The sequence below is a fragment of the Pteropus alecto genome, unplaced genomic scaffold (assembly GCF_000325575.1).
Source record: "Pteropus alecto unplaced genomic scaffold, ASM32557v1 scaffold89, whole genome shotgun sequence".
NCBI lineage: Eukaryota > Metazoa > Chordata > Mammalia > Chiroptera > Pteropodidae > Pteropus > Pteropus alecto.
Genome location: NW_006443130.1, coordinates 693,259 through 706,416, shown reverse-complemented (window position 1 = coordinate 706,416; position 13,158 = coordinate 693,259).

Below are 13,158 nucleotides of genomic sequence, written 5' to 3'. Positions count from 1 at the left end.
CCTGAGCGTCGGCCGCAGGCCCCTGCTCGCCTGGCCCGTGCCGTGATGTATGGCGGCTCCAGCCCTGAGGGGAGCTGACCGTCACTCTTGTTTTCTGTCTCCCGCCTCACGGCCAAGGTCAGGAGCGAGCGGCCGTCCGAGTTTCCTGCCCGCGTCCTCCTTCGCCCCGACTCCGGTGCAGCCTCATGAATCATCTCGTCTTCACATTGAACTCCTGGCGCTTCCCCGGCCCCAAACTGCCCGACTTCCGCGATTTTTCTTCATTCCCACTAACAATTTGGTAATGAAATATTGATTTTTAGTTAGATTCAAATAGATGTTATTAAGTTTGCATTGATAAATCGTTGCCTTTCTCAGGCTGGAAGTACCTCCGTCAAATTCTAACTGCGCCCGCACACCTGCTGATGTGTTCATCTGACGTGCGGGGCCGGGCTGCCGCCTCCCCCGGGAGGGGGCGCTCTGGCTGCGGCCCCGGGCCCCGGCCGGGTGCAGGCTTCCTCCGGGACCCCACGTTTAACAGCTGCTTCTAGTTCTTGAGACGACCGGCGTCATCGGGGAGGAAGAGGCGGCCCAAAGACTCGGTTCCCCCCAGATCCGCATCCATCACGCGTGTAACGTTCAGGCCGCAGAGAAGAGCAGACAAGCCGGTGCGTGCGTGTGTGTGTGTGTGTGTGCGCGCGCAGGTATGCCTGTCCGTGAGTGTGCATGTGCATGTGTGTGCACATGTGCGTCTGCGTGTCCATGTGTGTGCACGTGTGCACATGTGCGTCTGTGTGTCCGTGTGTGCATGTGTGTACATGTGCTAGTACGTGGTGTGTGTCTGTGTGCATGTATACCTGTCCGTGCGTGTGCATGTGCATGTGTGTGCACATGCGTGTCTGCGTGTCCGTGTGCACACACGTGTGTGCATGTGTGCACATGCGCTAGTACATGGCGTATGCGTCTGTGTGCGCATGTGTGCATATGTGCTCGTTATGTGCATGTTGTGTGTGCATGTGTGTACATGTGTGTGAGTGTATGTGTGCGTGTGTGCACATTATGTGTGTGTTGTGTGTGTGTACGTGTGTGTGCATGTGTGTCTTGTGTGTCTGTGTGTGCGCACGTGTGTGTGTGTGTGTGTGTGTGTGTGCGCGTGTGCGTGCTCTTCCCCTGGAGCTGGGAGGACACTCCAGGATCTCCGGGCACAAGGCAGGAGCCGGGGTCCCTCCAGTTCAAAACGTGGCCCTGGGGACCCAGCCTGAGCACCTGCGTTTAGCTCCCCAGCCCGTGGATGCTGCCTGGTGCCCCTGAGGTCACTGGACCTGGTCCCATGACACCTACAGAATATGCTCGCTTCCTGAGTGGGAGGAGAAAGCACCCGTGGGAGCCACTACCTCTCCAGCCCTCCGTGTGGGTCTGTGAAGATGCCATTCTCAGGGGAGCTCCGGTCACCCTCCCACCTGCAGGGCTGGAAAGGAAGTGGGTACCTGCTCCCTGGACCCCTCTGCCTTCCGTGTCTCAGAGGTATCCGCCAGGCACCCAGCCCTGTTCGGTGGGAAGGGCGGGCTCCAGACGCGTGGACGCCGGGGCTGGACGGGGCGCGGGCGGGAGGGGCCAGTGCGACACAGGTCCCAGGCCCCGGGCCACCCAGAGGGAGCTCGAGGCCCCGCTCTGTTCCTCAGTGTGGACAGACAGTCAGGAGGCAGAGCTCCCACCCCACCCCACCCCCGGCGACCAGCGGCCTCTACGGCCCAACAGCGCTGCCGCGTCCAGTTTCTCTCACTCGGTGTCCCCAAGGAAGACGGAAGGCACAGGGCACTTATAACTGGCTTTGCTGTGCCCTCACGACGCCCTCGCCCCTGGCCAGCACTGTCCAGGAATCAGAGGAAGTGCACTGGGATGACTCGTGGCCACGCAGCCAGCTCGCCCGCCTCCCCCGCTGCTGCAGCCCGGCTCCGTCTGAGTGGCCAGTCGGAGGACGCCGGCCAGCGGGAAGGCCGCCACCTGCCGCGAGGCGCCTGTGCCTGGGCCAGGCGCGGCAGGCGGGGAGGGCGGGCGGGCCTTCGGCCCTGCTGCCCGGGTTTCCCTCTGGTGGCCAGTGAGGGTGGCTTAGAGCTGATTGATTTTATCTGTGAAATGAGCTGAACATCCCTCCCAGGGAGAAGCGCTCATCTGCCTTCCTCCGCCCAGACACTCCAGATAAATCAGCTCGCCCACCGCCCGGCACGCGGCGAGCACCGAGATGGCGGGCCGCGGGGAGGCCCGCTTGCCAGCCCTGCCCGTCAGCGCAGAGGTGTCCCTGAGCTGACACCCAGGACGCTGGCACCCCCGCAGTCACGTCAACGCTGTCCCATCCGCAAATGCCCGCACGCCCGGCCGGGCTGCCTCCATCTGGGTTTTTACAGAGATCGACCTGGGGCCGAGACCTGGGCAAGTCGTCGATGCCAGGCGGTGGTCCCTGGGGCTGCTGAGGATGTAGGGGACAGAGCCGGGGGAGGGGAAGCCATGCACCAAGGTCGTCCACTAGGGGACAAGGACCCGGGCGTAAATCTGATAGTTCCTGTCCTTTGACCCTGCACGTCTGGCCTGGGTCCCCTGTGCGTCCTTGGCCAGAGAACACCACCCAGAAGGGACACAGGCGCCCTCAGCAAGCAGAGGGCCGTCTGCTCGTGGCATCCAGGCGGGATGAGGTCGGCTCCCCCACGTCCCCAGTTCGTCAGGGACAAGGAGACAAACAGCAAGCGGCTCTGGAGGGGCCGGGATGGCCGGGCTCGGCCCATGCGAGCGCCCGCCTGCCACGGCTCACAGAGCGGGTGGTCACCCCTCTTCTCATGGTCATCAGAGTCGCCGCTGAAGCCGGCGTGGACAGCCCGGTCCCTGACTGCCAGGGTGCGGCCAGCGTGATGGGGAGCCGAGCCGAGCCGAGTGGCCGCGGCCAGGGTGGGTCAGGTGCCACGAGGGAGAGGGAGGCTTGGCTGAGACCCACGAGCCGGGGCCGTGCAGGGGGACGGGCGGCCGGTGTCTCCAGCCACAGACTCCCCCAGGCCGGTCCTCACCCCAGAGCCTGGCCTCTGGTCAAAAGGCCGCCCGTCTCTGCCGGGACCCTGGAGGCCTGTGAGCCTCTCTCCCAGCGAGCGAGAGGGTACCCTGGGCCCCGGCCCCCTGGATGGTGATGGGAGCCAACCCTGTCTGCCACCGCGGGGGCCGTGGCCTGGGGGACACAGCTGACGGGAAGGTCATCGCAACCTGCAGCGCGAGGGTGGATGGGGGGACGGGCAGGCACAGCCCCTCTGAGGGAGGATGGGCGGGCACATGGGGAAGATGCTGGAAACCGGCCACCCTGCCATGTGTGTATGACCACGGACTCGCCACTGCCTGGCCCGGCCTGGGGGGGCAGCACAGGGCCCACGGGCCCACCTCGCTCAGGGTCAGGGCCGAGGTCAGCTGCAGGGCGCGGGGCGGACGGACCCTTCTGCTGTCCTGTGCTGCATCATGTCCGCAAATAAACGGAATAATCCAGTTTCCAGGACTCTTAACCTTTTCACTCGGCATAAATTGTGATCGCCCAGATAAACACAGGGAAATCACATTAAAACATCAGTACACGAAACTCATGTATTCAAGACGTTCGCCGAGTCTGAAAAATACCTGTGACTTACCAGGAAAGCAACAGGGCTGGACGCAGAGCCGCCCGCCCCGCGTCTGCCTCCACTGGCCGTGTGCGGGGGTGGGGCCGGTCTGATTCTCGAAGGCCCCAGTGAGCCGACGTCCCACCGCGGATGGGTCAAAGGTCAGAGAGGCCATTTCTCCTCCCTCCCCACCTGGCAGAGAGGGGGTGGGACGTCCCAGCAGATCGCGATGCGGGGCCAGGATGTTTGCGCAATCATCGATTGCGAATCATATCTCACCGAGTTAAGAGTCAAATGGAGGGCCGTGGCTGAATATTTTATCAAATCAATTTAATAAGAATGTAAATGACCAGAAACGATTCAAGAGAGGGCTTTGCGCGCGCTCGGCGGCACTGGCTGCCAGCCCCGCCGGCCGGGAGGAGCCGGCGGCAGAAGTCCTCGCGGGATAGATTAAAACTAAATATTTTTGTTAACTTTTTTGCATCAATAGAAACCATTTCTTCTGGACCAAGTGCCTAACCTGTCCTTATGTTGTCAAAGCATGTGCTGTCCCTCCTGAGCTCTCCCGGGAGAGTGACTCTCATCTCTGAAGGACTGGCCACCTTCCGATCACTTGGGACCAAGTGCTCGGAGAGAGCACACAGAGGCTCAGCTCACGATCCCCGCGGACACGGCCACAGCCAGGCTCTCGCTGCTGGGAACGTGTCCACTGCCGCGGACGGTCCTGAGTGGACACGGGAGCCGCAGTGAAGGGACGTAAGAGGCCGGGCTGACCCCGCTCTGCCGCCGCCCCGGTCCCCGGGGAGCAGTGGCACCTTCTGCGCGGGCTCCCCCCGCACGCAGCGCCCCGAAGCCTGCAGAGCGTCCGCTTCCGCTGTGACCAGGCCTCCGGGGAAGACACGCTGGGCAGCATGACACGGGCCCTTCTCGCAGCCGGGACGGCGGGACCCAGGCGGGAAGGGCCTGCCCGAGGTCACGGCCGTGGGACACGTCCCCCGTGGGCACAGAGGACAAGACCTGCACATGACAGGCCCGAAGGCGCCAGGTCATCCGAGGACACGAGGGACACGACCCCTGAGACTCGTGAAGAGCTGAGTCCTTTGAAGAGGGACGGGGGGGATGGGCACAGGGACAGAGCTACCGCTCACTTGCACCAGGACTGCATCGGGGTCAGCCAGGGGCTGAGCTCAGGGGGAGCTGAGCTCAGGAATGAGGGGGATGGCGGGACGGGACCCCGTCAGAATCGGCCGCTGCCCCTGCAGCGAAGACGGCTCGGGCCGGGCTCCCGTGGCCGCCGGCCCGCGAGCGGAAGCTGCTTGTGATCTGTGGTTCGGCGGGGAACACGAGGCCAGAGGTCAGTCTGAGTGGCCACGTCGGGTTCATGAGGTCTCGGCCGCAATCACCAGACAGCCTGGCGTCCAGGGAGCTGGGAAGGAGAACCAGGAACCCCCCAGCTCTCCCCCGCTGGGGGGCTGGGAGCGTCTGCCTCGCAGGTGGTCCCTGTCATGCTGACCAAGGCACCTGGCAGCCGGTGGTCACCGTTAGCTCATCTTCAGCTCTGCCAGGACATCTCACAGCATCCGCTGCAGGGTCCAGGGCCGCAGAGACGGGCGGGTGAGGCAGGAGGTACTGGGGGCCCCTCGCCGCGGCAGTGGCTTCTCGAGAACACAGAGCCCCTGCAGGGAGCACACCCAGGACCCCCGTCCCAGGCCCAGCGCGTTCTCGCCAGGGCTCCTGGCGCCCCAGCGGCGGGCGCTTCCAGGTCGCCGGCGGGCAGCCCCCGTTCCCCAAGATCACCCTTCCCGGGGCTACTGTGCGCGTGGCCCCGCTGCCGGCCCGGGTGGGGGCGGCCTCGCCCTCTGCCTTTAATTACACTCGATCCCGCGTCTCTCTCCAGGCCCCCAACCTTCCCAGAACGTTTTCTTGCTGTTATTAGAACTGTCTATAAAATATGAATCCCAATTCCATGATAGTCATAAAAGCCATAAAATTCTATGTCTGCCATGAAAATAGCCCCTGATTTATTTTTCGTGTGAACTACACGTCGGATCTTGGTGCCGGGCAGGAGCGTGGCTCTTGAGCATCGCGAACTGTTACTGGCCCACGCTCTGCCCCGAGTCACCGTTATTTTGAGTTCTTTCTTCATCGGCGAGCACCCTCATCCCGAATCAGGAGCAGAAAACGGGCCCGGTCTGATTTACCGGTGAAAGTCAGTATTCGCCGCAGCGCAAACCTTTCCTCCTTCCGTCGCGTGCATTTCTGTTTTATACGTGACACGGTCCGTGCACTGGGTTCGTTTTGTGTTGTGCCTTCGGAGGAACTTCGGGGGATGAGCCAAAGTGGCTGGCGGCCGACGCCGCCGTCCGGGTCTCGGGCGGGCCCACGAGAACACATGGCTGGAACAGACCGGGAGAGGCGCGCGGCCGAGTGGAGGGGGGGCCGGTGCTGGGTCTCTCTCTGGCCTCAGTCGGGAGGCATTATCGGGTCGCCGGTGTCTGCCGATCAGCAAGACGCTGGTGGGGACACGTGGGGGCAGAGGGCTGCTGGGGACGTGAGAGCCACATGGGCGAGCCAGCCCGAGCACCGCCCGAGGCGGTTCCGGGCCGAGCGCTGGGCCTTCGAGCACCATAGGAGTCCACGCTGCTGGTCTGGACAAGGGGACAAGGACAAGGGGTGCTCGGAGCTGCCGAGGTCTGAGGTCGCGCCGGGCAGAGGGGCCTGGGCTTCCCGGGGAGAAGTGGGGCCTCGGGCGGGGCACGGGGACAGTGGTGTCCAGCGGGGGTGGCACCACCGCGCCCAAACCCGGCTCAGGCTGCAGCTTGCCACCCCAGCACGCCCTCTGGCCGCAGGCTCACACCGCGTTTGAAACAATCTCTCAGGTGGAGGGAAGATGGGTTTTCATCCGAGAGGATACTCGTGACATTTGGAATGAGTTGAGAGTGATCTGAGTTTTCATTTCCAAAGCGATCTGGCGTGACGTGTCGATGGGGTGTCTCGCTCACCTCATCAGAGTTCAAAGACGGCCAGCAGCCCTGGGAGCTGTGCCGCCAAGGTGGGGAGCAGATGTGCCCCAGCGGGGGGAGAGTCCGCGGGAGGGGTCCTGGCCCGGCCGCCCCCTGATGGACGGCCCCCCGGGATGGAGCTGAGCCTTTGGTCCCAGCGACCCCAGCCTGCAGCCTCTGGCACGGGTACAGCAGCGTCCGGTTCACCTCCCGGTCCCCACCCATCCCCTGTGTCCCCGAGCCCATCCCAAGGCACAAGGGCACAGTCGCTCACCCAGGCGGCACTGGATGCTCCAACAGGTAACCGAGGAGAGCCTGCCAAGTTGGCTTTTCTGTTACCGATAGGCGCCCACTCGCCTGCCACCCCCGAGCACCGATGTCTGGTTCCACATAAGGCGTGAGCTGGGACAAAAGCGGATGTGCCACCACCCCGCTGGGGAGCGCAAGCCCAGGGAGCAGAAGTCGGGGATCGGGGCGGAGCGGTCAAGCCGACATGAGCGCGTCACCCGCCGGTCAGCTCTGAGGACAGCTGACACTTCACCCTGCAGGACGGCCAGCTGAGAGGCCACACAGAACTGCACCGAGGACCGTCCACGGGCGGGGCGGGTGACAAAGTGGCCGGAACGATACACCCGGTGACCAAAGATCGGCTGTACAGGCTGTCACGTCCCATCCTCTGGATGTGACGCACGTGACACACGTGAGCACCGAGTCGGTCCCACGGCCCCCAGCACACAGCACACGCAGCATCGCGGTGTGGGGACCGGGCCAGCGCGGCTGTGGGAGGCTCTCCCTGCCCCTCTGCCATGTGGCCCCTCTCCCCGGGTCCCGGGGGCTGCGGGGGAGCGTCTGGGGCGGCTTCCAGGACCTGAGCTTGGGGGGCACAGGCAGCCAGGACCACGCGAGAGTTCGATGGGGGCAGAAACATCTCCAGAAGCTGCCTGACCCCCTGGAATGCGAGAGAAAATTCCATCTTGCAGCCATAACCGATGACCCTCCTTCCAACACGAAAACATCTACCAAATCACCCCTGCGGTTCAAACACACACACAAATGCTCGTGTTCACTTTAAAAATCGCACCCCATCAGATAACAAGCTTTCTGTTACGCAGACAAGAACCACTTGATGTTTGGGTGGTTTTGAATTTTTGTATTTTGTTTTTCTGTGTTTTCGCAAAATCGAATAATGCCATTGTTCCAAATAAAACAATAAAAACAACAAGAAGGTCAAGTAAAGTTGCAGACAGGACGCCGAGAGCGATGTAGAAAATCTACACGCGGCTCGTCCATTCTCCGAAGAGCCTTTGTCGAGGGAACAGCATGCGGACGGACAAAAGGCAGAGGCGCCTGGAGGAAAGTTAAGAGTTTTGTGGGAGAAAATCAGTCGGGAAAGACGTACTAACCCGATCAGGGAGAGAAACGTCAATGCCACGTGCAGAGCACCCTGTGAGCGGGCGGCTGCCTCCCGGGATGAGAGAAGCCAGGACTCGGCTCCGTGGCCCCCACGCCCGCGTCAACCGCCTGGGAGCTTCTCCCCCCGCTTTGGGCGGTCTGCTGGGGAAGACGGTTGTCGCTGCTGAATGATCTCGCATCCCAGTGGCTCCTGCAGCCACCGGCCCTGGTGCAGATGACCTTGGGGAGAAGGGACACGCCTTGGCCCTCGCCCACCCCGGCGTCTGCTCCCGGGGTGTGAAAGGTGCTGGTTCCCAAAGTCGGGTTGAGAATGAGGTTCCATTCGCAGGGGAGGGGGTCTAGGACAAAGCACCTTGCAGCCCGGCTGTGTGGCTTTCGGTCAGGAGCGTGCAGCGAAGCCGCCTTTCAGGCGGGAGGACGGGGGTGCTCCTCGTGCGCCCGTGCGGGAAGGAGCAGACGGCCCCCTCCGCCAGGCCCCTCCGCTGACAAGTGGCCTCCGCCTTTGCAGGAGCCTGCGGCGCCCACACCCTCAGCGGCTGCGGTCCGGGCGTGGCCGGTGTGGGGGGCCGGGCAGACCCCAGGGTCCACTGCCCACGCGCTTCGCCCTGCTCCAGCCCCAGTCGGCCGAGTCCCACGGTCCTCCTGCTGTCCGGTCCGATATTCTGACGTCAAAACTCGCTGAACAGTGTGGACAGGTGTGAGAAATTAACAGATGTGGACGACGACTTCGCCCTTGTTCAGCCCGAAACCAGGGCGCCTTCCCTCCTGCGTCCGCTCACCACGCCCGTGAGCTTGCGGACCGGGGTGATCCGAGGGTTGACTGTGGTCGCCTGTTTATTCCAAAGTCACATGCTCCTGTCCTGTGTTACTGTCCCCGCCCCTGGGGACCCACTATTAAGCGCCCTAGTGGGAAGCCGGGCCACCCCGGTGCCAGCCCAGCCAGGCCCACGCGGTGTCAACACAGACACAGCAGTGAGCAGCCGCCTCCCCCCTCACGGTAAATTAAATGCATGTTAAAAGATTATCTCTTACATTTATCATAACAGGATTTTGCGTTTATGTCTTCCTCTCTTTTTAAATAGGAATAAAGATCTCATGCACATCTTCTAATTTATTATCTAGTATTTATTATAGGAGGAGGGTTTTGTCTAATCGCAACTCGTTAAAATTGCATATTATTCACAATAACCCACCGCTGAAGACTCATCACGGCAGCGAGAAAGAATAAAAATTTTTTTTTAGCTGAAACTTCATTTAGAGCAGTTCTCTTTGGAGACAGTCCAGCACGTGAACGAGAAAGACGGAAGCGCGTGTAATAAAATACCTTGGCAAAGAGAATTTGCCAGAAAAAAAGAGAGAGAAAGAAAGAAAGAAAGAATATATGATGCCGAGGAAAGCTAAAGTGTGTGCACAGAACGAAGCGGGGATTCTGCGCCCCGCACCCGCCTGCGGCTTCCAACGGCCCCCTGACGAAGGGAGAGAAGAGGGAGCTCAGGCCAGGGCCCCCCCCCCTGCGCCCCGATGTCCAGCCACGATCCCTTGTCCTCCTCCAGCACCGGCTCTAACTCAGACGCGCCCCGTTAGCCGATGAAGCAGCTCTCTGCCTCCCCCGTGCTCCAGGCAGAACCGATCTCCGGATCATGGTTATCCGCACACGGAGGCCGCAGTGTGACATGTGCGGTCCTCGCGAGTGTCACGGGAGCGTCACCGGGGCCCAGCGGGCCCTCGGCACGGGGCTCGGAGTGCTCGGTTTGCTGAGTGAGAGGGTTCTGGCATCGGCGAGGTGGCATTTTCCACATGTTTAGCCTGAAAGAAGACATTTGTTTGGACTGTATGCTTCTGTGTACTTTTTAATGCCATAAAATTGACAGATGACTCCTTTTGCAACAGGTTCGGTGGAAGAAAATGTGGCGATCCTGCCCCCCCCTCCTCCTCCTGATGGCTGTTTCGACAGCGGTCTTAAAAAATCACGAGTCACTAAAATCCCTCACGCCCGTTTCTTATCGCGTTGATTCATATTAAATTCATGACAACAAAAAAGCAACTTGAGGCACTTTTGGAAATGACCGCTCTTTAGCGCGAGCCTCTCCCTCCTCAGGGCGCCGGGGGCCCAGCGCCCATAAAGCTGCCTGCTGTCTTGTGTCACGAAAAGAAACAGCTTTGCCTGGGAACGCCATTACTGTGTAATGAGGCATGCAGCAAAATATACCTTCAGCAGCCACTTGACGAAGGCTCCCTGACACACCAGACCAGACAGAAATGCCTCCTTGTGTGTTCTTCCTTATTTTGTCCATCAGTCACATCATTAGTCAAAGCAGACAAGCCTGTCAGCCGAGGCCAGACACAGAATGGCGGGCGACCCGCGGACAGGTGTTCCCGCCCCCCCTCAACGAAACCCTGAAACGGGGGAGGAGCCCAGACCTTGTTTCAGGGGCTGGGATGCCAGCGCGAGAGAGGGGGCGCCCAGGGAGAGGTGGGGGCGGTGTTCCCAGGGGCGGGCCGCATGGCTCCCGGCCACCCAGCCTGAGCCCGACAGCGACGCGGGGCGGAGGACGGGGGAGCAAGGACAGAGTCCACGCACTTCCCGTGGCCACGCGGCATTCCAGCGCGACACGCAGAGACAGCAAATGAGCGGAACTTCCCCGCGACCTAGCGACCCCCAGATGCGCAGGGGCGCCGGGGCGTGGCCTGGCGCCGGGCGCTTGCGACCCCCACCTGCTCCCAGGGGCCGCCTCCCCCCAGCACGCCCCCACCTGCTCTGGCTGCTCAGCCTTGTTTCTGTGATGCTGTCTGGGACTTAACAGGTTAAGGAAACCGACCATATGGAGTCATCTTCGATGGTTAATTTCTAGCTTTTCAAGCAAGCCCCGAAATGAATTTCTGTAATGAGCTCGCTGCTGTTACCTCCCGGTTAGCGAGGGCTGCCCATGGGCCCCGCCCCCTCCCCGCGGCCACTTCAGCCCCGGGGCCCGGGCCACACCTTGTCGCCACCCGGCTGCATGGAGGGGGTTAGCGCGCACCGTTTTATTTTATTATTTTTATTTTTAGAACAGGCTTCATTCTTTAGCAGCTTTACATTTACAGAAACAGTAGAGACGGCGACGCTGAGGTCCCCGGGACACTGCACGCACCTCTCCAGACTGTCCGCGCCTTGCGCCTGCGTGGCGCGTCTGCCCACGGCCGTCAGCTGAGGCCGCGCTGGGGTCGCGCGCGGGGCCTCGGTTTCCGCCCGCCGCCCTTTGTCTGCCCGGGGACCCCGCCCGGCACACCACGTGGCGTTTAGCTGTCACGTGTCCTTAAGGTCCTCGGGCTGCCTTCGTGTCCGGTGACGTTGGCAGTTTGGAGAGGGACCAGCGTGGGCCACTTTTGATAAGTCGTTTGTTGAGGTGTGACACGTGTGTGCGTACTATACCCCTGACGCCTCAATGAGTGACAGCGCTGAGGGGGGCGCGGGCAGCGGCGAGGGGCCAGGGACTGGGTCCTCCGAAAGGTCAGAAGTCCTCCCGCCACCGCGCTCCCTCCCAGGGTGACCTTTCCGGAGATGCGTGGGCGGAGGGCCGTCCCCGGGGCGAGAGTCCAGCGCCCTCCGGCTGAGAGTCGAACCTGCAGCGTCTCCTCCGCTCCGCGGCCCTGAGGCGCCACCCGGCCCGATGCTGTGGGTCCGGGCCGGTGACGCTGCGGGGCCGGCGCTGCGCAGACATCGGACTGGGTGGTGTGACGGTGCGGGCCCCAGGGGGCCGGACTGTGGCCATCGGAGGCCTGGACGCACCCCACATCCCAGGGCCGGGCGGAAAGCAGCGTGCGACCCCCCGGCCCTGGCAGGTGCTTCCTGCGTCTCCCGCCGGCCGCCGTCACCCATCTCCCCTGTCCCCGCGTGTCCGCCAGCGCCCGGGCCAGCGATGGCCAGGCAGGTGGCCGGGACCGGTGTGGCCGCTTCTTCGCATTAAGAAAGACTCTTCACGTCCCTCCTCTGCCTCGACGGTTTAAGGGGGAAGAAACCCTTCCATGTGGACCTGCGTGCGACCCCCCGGCCCTGGCAGCCCCAGGTCGGCGCCGCACGTCCTCCCAGAACCTTCCCCGGGCCCCGCGGGCTCTGCCACGCGCCCGCCAAGCGCCCCCGCAGCTCGCTCCGCGCCTGCGCGCGGTCCACGGGCCTGCGGAAGGGAAAGCGGGGGAACCAGCGCTCCGGTCACCTGACGTTTGTCCTTGGGTGGGACCAGGGGCAGCTTGAAAGCCATGTGCTCACTGCAGTGACCTTTGAGCCTGACGCGCAGCATGAGATGGGTCGGTCCACGGGTCACTTTCGCAGAGCCCCTCCTGGGCGGGCGGCCAGTGGAAGGACCGCTTCCTGCCCCCAGTGACCCCCGGGGGCGGCAGGACCGCAGGCGCCCGCTGTTGGCTGTTCATTAGAGAGAGGAGCCCCCAGCTCGGGGCAGGGGGCAGCGGAAGGCAGGCGGAGCCGCCTGCGTCCTTTTTCCTGGGAATTCAGCACTGGGCCGTGCAGTGTCTGGGTCAGGTCTGTATGACTCCTGGCTGTCGGGACAAGCAAGGTCGGGGCTGGACTGGGCCTGGGGAGACAGGGAGGGCAAAATGATAACGAGAGAGAGGAGGAGAGAGAGAGGGAGAGGGAGAAGGAGGAGGAGGGGGAAGAAAGGAGGAGGGGGAGGAGGAGGAAGAGGGGAGGAGTGGGGAGGAGGGGGAAGGGGAGAGGGAGCGGCGGAGACAGACAGGGAGAGACTGCGGGGCAGTCCAGGTGTGTAGAGAGGCCAAAACGCACATCAGACCAGCGGTCTCAGCGATGGGGTGGCGGCGTTTCCTGTCTCCAATGCTGTCTGCTGCCCAGGGGTGTCTCCGGCCCCCTTTAAGAGAGAGAGACCCCTATAACCTTCCAACCAACAAGGCCTTGCTAAACAGACGGGGGCGGGGCCGGGGTCTGTCGCAAATGCCCCTCCCGAGACCACACCTACCAAGTGGGCCCTCACAGGAAATCCTTTTTATCAGAGGGAGGGCAGAGGGCTGTGGGGGTGACAGCCGGGGAAGCCGTCCAGCTGCCCGAGCGCCAGGAAGACTCAGGCAGAAGGGGCGGGTCACCTCCCCTTCAGAGTCCTGGACACGAAGGCAATGTACCTGAGTGA